A 12,228-nucleotide genomic window follows, 5' to 3' on the forward strand; every position below is an offset into this window, starting at 1 on the left:
CATAAAATCTCCACGCAGACATCACAAAGCTTTATCTTCATGGGCAATTAGGAAGTTCACATTTACACAACAGGGAGATTGAGTAATACCTCTCAAATCATGATGCTTGTACATTAATCTCATCTATCAACACCGAGCTGGAAAAGCAGTTTATTGAAAATGATGGTGATAACGATGGAATTTTATCTCTTGTGTCTATAGTCAGCTGGGCTTTATCATTACTATGTTAAGACTTCGTGTTTCTGTTACTCTCTGTGGTTGGAGGAATTGTTTGAAAGGAGATGAACCCTGAATGGGAGACATTTTCTTTTGCTTTATTACATTAATATAGGGCTTTGCCCCAAACAGGACAATTTTAAAATTGAATGGCCATGTACATTGCTGTACATGAGAATATTTATTTCTAAATAACTTCTCAAGATAAAACAAAACATGATCTTTAACTTTAACATTCTTTAACTGAATGCTTACATGCTACATTATCTGTTGTTTCTCTTGCAAAACTCTTTCCATTTGGTGTCATTGACCACTTTATCCCACTAACAGGTCAAATATTTATTAGAAAAGTTCACTGTCTTCAACTAAATCTATTATACAGAGTGACTGCTGCTTTTATTACACTGTACAGTATAATGATTGTCTATTTAAATGCCTTTACCATCTTACAAGTTCCCGTAATTTGAAATACTTAACTTACAATATCTATTGTGTTCATTTAGTACATTGTATTGAGTTGAAGTACAGTGTCATATGTCATACTAGCCCTGAGTCTAAAACATCACCATATTAAGTAGTTCTGGTGGGTAGCTGTGTCAGCATGTGTAGGCTGCAAAGGAACAAGTAATAGGTTTATTCCATTCTGAAAAGAGAAGAAAGAAAACACAATGTTTCGGCTGTGGAGCTTTATTCAGGTGTAAGCCGTATGAAGTTTAATTGTTTTTGTCTACTGAGGATGTAGTATAGGGTCTGCCCCAATTTCTGTCTCACTTGAATCAGTTGGTTAACTATGTTTTTTAATAACTGAATTTAAAGAATAGATTAAGTCAGTCAGCTCATTTCAGGTAGGTCAGTGGATACCTAATACTATTCACTTCTAGTCAAAATAAATAAATGTTGGAATGCAAAAGAGAAGAATATTTTTCTCATGTCTTAGAATTTGAAATAAGTGTGCCGTATATAATGTGTAAATATACCTTTAATAGATAAAAAAGATGGTAAATTGAATTCTAATAATTGGTATACTAGTCAGGTTGACGGATTATACCAAATCAGTGGATTAGCAAATGCTGCAGAAGGTGCAAAGGAACTTCAAAAAGATTTAGATGGAGTGGATGACTGAGCAAATGTCTGTGAGAAGACAACAGAGACAAATGCAGAGTATTAAATGCAGTTACGAAAACATGAACAACTAATTCTTTTTCATAGCTAGCTTCTTTATACTCTGTGTTTCTCAATGTTATTAGTTTATGTGGACAATTCATTTCTATCTTCTACATAATGGAATAACAATAAAAATAAATGGAAAAAGGCCAACAGAATGCAAGTACATATACTTAATGGCACAGAATTTTTAGTCACAGCAGTATTTCAAAAGTAAATTTAATGTTGTGCAATACACTTAAAATACAGCTTTGATCACTTGTTTCAAAACCAGGTATTTGTATTGTTCTGACAGTATACAAAACAGATCTATGACAATCAGAACTATGACAATTGACTTTAATATTTTTTAAATTCCATCCATCCATTTTCTTCTCACTTTATTGAATAGAGGGTCATTGGGGAGCCAAAGCCTATCCCAATAAGCAATGGGCACAAGACAGGATGCTCCCTGGATGAGACACCAGTCTACTGCATGACAAACACAGACTGAGCCCAGATTGGCAGAAACGCCTGGCCTTTATAGGACGAGGGGCAGGAACCGGAGGCAGGTGCAGGGGATGAGTACAGAACAAGGAAGGGCTGGAATGTCCTTAAGAGGAGGGGTTTACGGTCGTGACAGTACCCCCATCCTTTCCAGGGTGGCTCCAAAGCCCTAAACAAAAAAACAAGGAAAAATAAAACCAGATGGAGTCCCGGGCTTCCAGAGTGCCATCCGCGGGGTCATGGTGCTGGCTCAGCTTTGGAAGATGGATGCCCAGAAGCCCGCTTATCCGCGAGTCCAGGAGCGACTCGACGGCACAGGCTTCATCACGACGTCCTGACCTTCTGAGTCCAGGATTAGGGGGCGTTATCCCCTTTTATTCCCCCGTCCCTCCGCCAGACCCCGCTCCGGCTTTTAACTCTGTCAGGATGGATTACCTGGTCTTGGACTTTTGCTACACTCATGGATTTACCTCAGCCACACCTCCTCCGAACACCAGCGCTGTTTTCCTTCCAGCCCCTTTGCATGCTTTTTCCCCTGTGTTTTCCTTACTCCTCCCCAAATTGTGTTGTCTGAAAGAATGCTATTGTGACATAACAACTCTATAGTCCAAGATGTTTCATTTTGGTCCGTTTTTACACTGCTCAACTGTTGAAAATAGGTTGCCTTTCATGACGATCAAAACTATGCTGCTAACCACAAGGAGTGTGCATGGTGGTTTTAAAAGTCAAGAACAAATCACAAAGCAACAAAATACTAGAATTTTAATGAGGTGGTATTCCTAATAAACAGAATAACAAGTGGAAATTACACATTAAGTATATGGAATATTGCCAATATTGTATTAAGAATATTCACAGATGTGTTCTTATCTTATATAACTTGGCATGGAACAACTATTCAGAATGTCTTGATGGCTATGAAGTTAATTCCAGACCAAAGTAATCTAAAAGGGTAGGATTCATACTCTGCTATACAAGTCTCTGAGACTTTGAGACTGACTGCAATGCAGGAATAAATTACTTCCATACAAAACTTTCCTAATTTGCTGCCTTTATTAAAGTTCTGAATAATTATATTTCTCAATTTGCATGAGCTGCTGGCTGTCTCTTAATAATTGAATTCCTAATATACATATACTGTATGTTAAGAGTAAAACAATCTAGCTTTTTAAATGCAAAGTTCAAACTTTTGATTGCTTTTTCGTGAAGTAATTTACATTAATTTGAATGTCTGGAGACTTTTAACAGGCCGCTTAAAAAAGCCCTTCATCAGATGACTACAGTGCTGGGGAAGAGTTGAATTGTGTGTTAACATTAATTTAGAGATCCCAATAAATTATGATATGTTTCACAATTAGCTTTATTTTAAGTTCTTATCAAGCTCTTGACTGTTAAAACTTTTACTTGTTCACTTTCTACTGTGTAGGCAATTTCAGCAGCGCTTGTTATAATTTTAGTTGACAGCACACTAGATATATAATAGTTCACAAACCTTCAGGATTCTTCTCGAGTCTCCATCAATTTAATTTTCACTTCCCATCACATATTCCTAGCACCCTGGGAGGTCTGAGAACTCTGACATGAAATATGACGTTGTTTTTCTGTCCAGAGTTGTGTTCTAATTCCCCAGCAAGAATTTTCAGTCAAGCAAGAAAATTGCCTATGTGATGCAATTCAGTCACAAATCATTGTTCTCTGACATCTGAAAAGTCTTTCTTAGCCTCCATAATCACAGCATAGGATGTACAGTAACTATACAGGGGTACCTGTCCTCCAGACACATACTGTACATACTTTTGTGGTACAAAGGACCATAGCTGTCTATGTAGCTGTATTTTTATCAAAATTGTCTGATTTTCAATAGAGGGCCTTACTGCAAATATACATGTAGCATATCATTTTGAAGAACAACAAAAATATTATGGTATATTACAACCACTGTCCTGGAGCCCGTGGCTGCCCTGAGAAACCGAGCGGTCTCACAAGGGATCAGTTTTCCATGGCCTACCAGTGCAACTGGACCTTTCAGCCTGTTCTCTATCATCACTAATGAGGATTCCAATGATTCCATTACCCCTTTTCCATGCATAGTTCAGAAGCACCTCTGTTGCAGTTCTTCATCATTACTGTTCACGGGTAGTACTGTCAACACACCCTTCCACCCCACCCTCCGGCTTTTTCTCTCAAACTCACTCTTCGGTGGTTTTTCTCCAAGCAATCCATTTTCGCCTGAAACCTCTGCCCTCTCCCCTGCTGTCTTACTCTTGCCACTACCCAGGTCTTTTCCTGAGCAGCATCATCATTCATCCCAATTCCCAGACTGTCCTCACTTAGCCAGCAAAGCGGCCTTCACTCTTTGCAGTCCAAATCCACCTGGAACTCCAGAGTTCTAACCATCTCACCTGTTTCATTCTTGCTACCTACCCAGCTCCTGAGCAGCTTTTATTACCTGGATTTCTAGAACTCACTTTGGACAGTCTCAGTTTTGTTACTAAGCATTCATCTTTCTGTGTAGTCCTGTCCTGCCACATATTCTGGCACTCACAGTGAACTCCCTCTGAACAGCTACTGAATCAGTCTTCAGTCCATGCAGGCCATCCGCACCTGGAACCTTAGACTTGTCACGGTTATAGTCCCCCCTCCTTAAGGGTGCTCCAGCCCTTTCACTTTAGACTTTATTCTGTGCACCTGATTCCTATTCCCAGCCCACCTTAAAAGCCAGGCGCTGACGCTCATCCGGGCTCTGCATCTGGTTTCCGCACCGTGCGAGTCCGGGACCTGGAAGCGCCTGGTCCCGTTAAGGTTTTAATCTCCGTTCCCGTTCCCTGTCCGCCGGTTCCGACCCGGTTCATGGTTTTTAATTCCTTGTCTTGATGGATCTCCTGGCTTTGGACTTACTTGTGTGTTTTTGGATACTCTCTAAGGATTACTCTTTTGGATTGTTTGCCTCGGCCACACCTCCCCCGTGCACCAGCACACTTTGGACACGCCCCCCTGTTTTCAGCCCCGTATTCCTGCATGACGTTTTCCTAGTGTTTCCCCCACTTCTTCAGATTGTGTCGTCCGCATAGGGTCCGGAAAGAACTGTTCGTTACAAGACTTCTCTTTGATTATCTCATCATCGTAGCTGCTCAGCTTTTTTTCCTGAGTAGTATCATTTGCCTGGATTCCAAAGGCTTGTCTAGGACTGCCCTCTCTCTGCTACTGAAGCAGCATTCCCTTTGTGCAATGTTACTCTTCCGGGAATCCAGTGCTTAACTTGAACTCCCCATATAATCAGCTAACTTGGCCTTCCCTCCATGCAGTCCCGTCCAGCTAGAAATACCATTTGGCCAGGAGCACCGGCACTCATCGTGGACTGCCCCAGTACAGCTGCCGAGCCAGCTCTAACTCCAAGCAGTTCAATTCCACCTGGAACCCCAGACATCTCTCCTGCTGTCTCTTCCTTACTGCTACCCAGCTCCATTCCTGAGCAGCGCTTCACCTTTGTTTTCCTTTCTCTCCAGTGGCACCTTCCTGCTTCCCAGCAGAGCCTTCCCTGTTCCTGGGCTCCGTCTGGGAGCTCTGCCCATGACTGTGTAGTCCAGGGTGCCCTTAGGCAGCTGCAAGAATAATGGAGACCAGACAGATGCTGCACACAGGCAAAGGTTCAAAGCCAGAGGTGGGATGGTGGTGTAACAGGCAGGCACTCGAAGTTGCACAGCCAGTCAGCCACATCACTGAGGTGGAGACAAGTAAAAGCACTTGGGGGGAAAATCAAGTGGGATGGTCAGGCGGGCATGTAGTCATAGCACTGGTTCAGAAATTGGGCGATCCAGATATACACAGGGAGACATAAACACAGCCAAGGGGAGATCAAGGTATCAGGGTCAAGAGCATGTACTAAGGTCAGGAATCCAAAACAAAGCACAGAAGACAAAACAAAGCTAGAGACTAGGGAGTACAAAGCTCTTAGGGACTCAGAAACAGAACTCTATGATGGAGCCCTGAGCAGAGTCTGAACAGCCCTTAAATATTTCCCCAAAACACCCGAGCAGGCAAGATGATAATTGCATCCAGGTGATCTGGGTCTCCTGTTATTTGGTTTCCATGGCAACTGGAGACAAGTACAGGGAGGAGTTTAAGTATCTTTGTAGACATGTCACTTTCACTATTCAGGCAATGTGGTGTATTTACATGTAAAACACAAGGCAAACAACATTAGAATATATCATTAAAAGGTCAGGACTTTAATCAAGGGGTTATGTTAAAAGTAAACAATGTATTAGTAAAAGCTCATTTGTAATACTGTAAACAGTTTAAGTTATTGGATCCAGTTCAGAGAAGAGCAACCAAATACATTCCTGGACTCAAAGGAATGTCCAACTCTAACTCCAAGAGTGGATGAAGGTACATCTACTGTGAACTTACAGTAAGAGATAGAAGGAAGTTGTGGAGATATGGAAATTCTGGTAGTTGATTGCTACAGCAGGTGGCAATACCTTTACATTCATCAATGAATTGATTAATTACAGCCGTAAAAACAAAGCAAGCATCACAAAAGGACTAGAAACATTCTTCTACCCAGCCAGTAAAGGTGACAACATTGTTTTGTCCTGTCTTGGCACCCATGGTGACTCCCTGATCTGGTAGTAAAAATTAATAAAATTAAAAGCATTTAGGGTGACATTTAATATGGACGTAAGGTGGGATATCCTGTGTTTCAGAGCTGTGAGATCATCATCACGAGGAATAAGGGTTTACAGAGATATACGATTATCCACAATGAAGGTATGACACACAGCTGGAATGTATGTCTATTATCATTTATATATGAAGGCAGACCCTCTGCAACTGGTTGCATTAAGCTAGCAAGGAAAGAGAAGACATGAGTCAGGTTTGTGAATCTTCAAAGGCAGCTGAATTGAAAATTATGGAAAGTGTTCAATAAGATGATTATCAGCAGGAAGTTAATTCTTCATTTATTAAAATAGGATTTTTTTTGTACTGTATGTATACAGATTCTTTTGCCACAGAATGCATGTCCCTTGCAATCTTTTGATTGCAATTCTGTTCTTGTTACAGAGTGTTCAGAACGTCTGGAATTCTCTTTGTGCAAGGCTGGCTATCTTGTTTCCAGGGAACAAAATGGTAATGGAAGCTAAGACATTGTAATGGTTATGTAAAACCAGTCTAGCATGTCCTGCAACAAACTCCAAAATTAAACTGCTTACTTTTATGCAAACTCTGAACACCTCTCCCCATTAAACACCATCTCTCTTATAATATATTAATTTATACAGGACCAACGCACCTACGTATACACACGTATAATAGAACTTAACCTAGAATCCACTCAGTGACTTAATTACAGTATATCTCAGGTGAATTTTTTTTGAAACATCTTTAGGGGAGTTTTTGATGGTCTCAAGTGGCAGGTGGTTAGTGCAACCCTTTCATGGAACTTCAAACAGTAAAACCCAATTCATTCCTAGGGTAAAAAAAAATCTTTATTTTATAGGCTGACCCTTTGAAAAGGATGTTTTCCATTTGCAATGCAGACTATCTGATGTATGCACCATTCTCATCCAAAGTATCTTTAACCACCGACAGACACTGTCTATTCCAGACACCTGGTGCTGCAACAGATGTAGCTCTACACCCTGCAAATACAACAGAAAATATATACTGTACATGATCCAACTAGCCACTGCAGGATCACCCAGAGGACTTTGTGCTTGTACAAACTGTCCTGACATTTATATAGGGAAAGCATGAAGAATACTGGCAGCCTGGGAACATGTCAAAGCAGTGAAAATCAAAGACATGTACAGGCCAATTGTCCAACATAATGCCCTAATTGATTCCTTATGATTACTCTGACCTCTGTATGTGTGTTTTTTCACAGGTGCTCAATGATTCCTGTGCAAGAAAGACACCAGAGGTCAGTATTATCATTAGACTGGTTTTACACATTCTCCTAGTGCTTGATAACCTGTTTCCTTTTTAGTCCCTTCAATTCACAGACTTCTACCTTCCACATTTCCCTTTGGATTTTGTCTCCTTGTTCCTTCACATTAACCTCCAATCATTCTCACCTCTTCTTTTACTTTTCCTGCCAGACATTTCAACCACTGATTCCTTCCATCAGTCACACACTGTGTCTATAGAAGGCTGCAGAGATGATATGTTGTGTATTTGAAATATTTTACTCTTTCTATTACAATTTTTGGAATGGAATTGTCAAGGAAATAGGTCTCTGCTGTAATCTATTCTAAATAAATGCTTGAGCAAATGGACACTCACCTGCGAAAGAGAAAGTGGTCATCATGAAGTGGAGAAAAAAACCAAATTACAGTAGTAAAAAGCGACAATCGACTGCTGCTGTACGTGCAGTAGACAAGGTCTAGTATTCCTTGCCACAATCCATTGTAGCCAGAGTTTTCTAAAATAATAAGGAAATAGCTCTGTTAATACTGTATTTTATATCCTTCAGCAGTGCTCAAACATAGATGTAATACACTAAATACTACAAAAGTATTCATTGGTGTTTAATCTAGTAAGGGAAATCTGCCCTTTGATTATGAAGACCCCACTAGATTGTGAAATTAATGAGCATTATTAATAATTATATACTAATATAGAATAATTCTACAAAATTGGTAGAACTGGACAGAAATTCCAATGTGTTTAATTAGATAGGTTTATGCATGAAAGCACTAAAATGGACATTTTCATTTGGTTGCTTATACCTGCTGTCTATAATTGCAACTAAAATCTGGTTGTGATCTGAATCTGATGCAGATCTTAAAATACTCTATTGATAGGAACATACATTTTAAAATGAAGTATGAGCTGGTTTAATTATGGACTCTATTGTAAATATTGTAAATGAGCTCTAAAGTATAGTTTAACTGACTTTTGTTAAAGAGTAATATAAAAATAATTTAAATGATAATTATATTGTAATTATTTCTCAGAGCAAAAAGGCATGATAATATTTCATTGTTAAGATCAGAGGGCCTCTGCACCTGCAATCATTGAAATATCCCCATCAAAGGGGACAGATATGAAAATGAAAGTCTGATGGAACAATACGCATTTTAAAAATGGAGAATATCTGAATGGATCATTTCCAAGTGCACTGATCTGAGTAATTTTTACACAAATGGCTGTAGGAAGCTGGGACAAGCTTCCCAGACATATTGCCAAAGCTAAAGCTCTTCTTTTGTGGAATAGCTGGATGAGAACATCTGGTCATTCAGCTAGTACTGTAGGAACTAAGCAAACGTAATAGGGTGAATGGCTTCCTGTCATTTGCAAATTTTAGCACTGGAACTTGATGCATCTTCTTTTCATTTTAAAGAGTGTAAATGTTTCTCTATACAGGTCTGGTAAAAATGCTTATACAATACAATTTTGGTAGATAATTATTTAGAAAGAATTGGGATATTGGTATTCTGTTTTGAGAGTGACCTTATTTTTTATTTATTAGAGTTAATTCTAATTCTGTATTAAAATATTATCGAGGATTTTGATGTTCATGATATTTGTCTTTACCTGTTTAACTTAATAAACTGTCATTCGAAGAAACTATAGGGTTGGCTGTGTGTTAGAACCATGTGGTAATTATCATTCTCTATATTAACTTGCAGGGGAAAAAAACATAAAATTAACTACAGCAACACTCCTTTTTTTCTGTTCTCCCAGCAAATAAACTAAAAAAACACGAGTCTCGCAGCTGACATTTTTACAGCTAAATAAAATCCTTGTTCTCCTAAGATGAGAAGGGAAGACCTTAACTGACATGGAAATAATAATATTTTCACAGTAATTTAAAAAGCTCAAGCATGATACATGTTGGGATTCTCTCTGAGCATGAATCACGGCCCAGGATTATAAATCAATGAGCTGCCAAGACAGGGGAATTATTGTATGTCATGGACTATGATAATTAAAAAATACAGTACTTGCTCATCAGATCTGTATTTCATCATTTGTGCTAGATATCATACAAATACTCCATAGTCCCATACTCTAAGTTAAGAGATAATTCTTTAAGAATTTAATTCAGGGAGCCGTGGGGGTTGACGGGGTTGGTGTCTTGCTTGGTCAAGTTTGGGTTTGTGGACCAAGCTACACAGCTGCTTTATTTAATCTGATAGCATAGCTTCTTTCAAAAATATCTATATGAGATCCTTCAATCACTTAGCTAATTAAAAGAAAATTAACTCGATAGGCCTCATAGCATCCTCTGATTTTTGAACATTCTTAATGTATGTTCATATGTGTTTTTGTGTCCAGTGTACAGGATGTGTCCTTAAGGTACAAAAACCACAGTTTCCTTTTTAGACTGTGTCACATCCCATGTATGATTCACTGAGTGTCAGTCTGCAAAGTGCCAGTGGGATTGGGTCAATTACAGGTTGCTGTTGTACCTACCTGTAGTAATTGCCTGCATCAATTGGTTATATAATACCGATGGGAACTAATCTTACCCTGAACTGAATCTTACATCAGCATTGCAACACATTTCAGAAGACACCCATTGGTGTCAAATTCCTCCTGGATCTGCAGGTAAGATGGGTTGCACTGATTGTAGGATATTAATACATGACTGTTTTTTCACCTGAGTTAAAACATAACTAAAAGATATACAGTACCAACCAGATGTATTCACTTGTAGGAACAAAAAAAAAACATTATATACAGTACAGTAACAGGAAGATTTACAGAAAATGTGCCCTGTTAAAAAACTCTAAAGCATTTCATGCTATAATCCTAATAACATTGCACAGAGCTAAGTCATACCTGATGTCCATCGTAATTAAAATTTAAGTGCAATCAGCATGGATTAATACTATTTTTTTTATTAAATCAAACAAAACTATGCTGTCTCAGGAACAAAGATGCCATGTGACCAAGCATGACATTCCATAAAGTCTTATGTCATGAACGAAAACCTGAAACTAAACAAACAACCTAAACATACAGCATTAATTGTACTGTAACAGGGGACACAGAACTTCGCCTGAAGTAATCCTTATTGCTTACAGTATGTCCTTTCCAGTCATTCATATCACCATACCAAGACTTCTATTCTTGACAATGTTAATACATTTTCCTAAGATCTTAGCAAAAGCCAACACTGCTTCAGATCAAATACATTGTTGTTCTTTGCAAAAGACATTTAAAAAAAAAGTCAAAACACCCAATCTACAGTAAACCTGTAAATCAAGTCTGTGCTGCCCAAGGTCATGGTTACTATTAAAACAATCTAGGAATTAAAGTGGAATTGGTTAAATTACCATGGTAATATACTGTTTGGTGTGGCACAGTGCAGAGTCATCCCATGTCATCTTGTGCACGTGTTCTCTGCTATTGAAATCAGGCTATGCCTTTTTAGCCTCAGCACTGATGAGATTTACACTTCTAATACTGTATTTTTTGCATGTTTTTTGTCTTGTTATAAGCATATGGAAAGCATTATTGTGCAGTTTCTACTTTTACTGAGCTCAGTACAGCATACAGTATACTGCAATGCAGTGGATAATCAAACTGCTATATAAATGTATCTACTGTATAAATTACTTTATACAGTAAATAAAATAATGTGGTATGCGACAGAAACCGTCTAAAGATGTTTCACATCTAAAACACACATCATATCACATTTCACATCGATAAAGATGTTCTACTTTGCCTACTGAGAAATACCTGTAGGTTCCCCCACTACCAGGTTGTAAACCTATTTTTTGTTTCTTTGCAGCCTACGCATGCTGACGCAGCTACCCACCTGAACAACATCAACTATTACTACCCCTTCCTTGCTCTTGGAAACTTTGGTCTCACCAGGTGACTGAATGAATTCAGATGGTACATGAGGATGCTCAGGACCTTCTCCATTCCTGCCCCTTGGCAGCTCAGAGGTGACCCAGGGCCAATGCTCCACTATCTTGGCCCTTATCAAGACTCTGTGTGAACAAGATGGGTGAACTGTGGGACACACTGCTTACACTGATCACAGCATGCCTACAATCTGCCAGAGTCAGCTGGGAGATGTGGACAAGGATTCAGTATACCCAGTCTGTACCCTGAATCAGGATGCAGATTCAGACTAACTTTAATGATCTAGTTAGTAGATCCCAGAGATTAAAGGAGTTTTTCTGCTAAGTGTTGGACCCCTGCAACCTATCATGGCAGGCTTCTGTAAGCCCACTGATCACCTTATGCCATGCTGGTCCAATGGGTCTTGCACTTGATATCAGGGATACTGCCTACAGTTTTCACTCCTGACATAGTTTTCAGTAGATGTGTCCTTCCCTGCCTCACCTGTCTCCCAGCAGCTGGGCCTTACAGAAGCAGCCTCCTATGCACGTGTTC

The sequence above is a fragment of the Lepisosteus platostomus genome, chromosome 8, assembly GCF_059453375.1.
Source record: "Lepisosteus platostomus isolate fLepPlt1 chromosome 8, fLepPlt1.hap1, whole genome shotgun sequence".
Classification (NCBI taxonomy): Eukaryota; Metazoa; Chordata; class Actinopteri; order Semionotiformes; family Lepisosteidae; genus Lepisosteus; species Lepisosteus platostomus.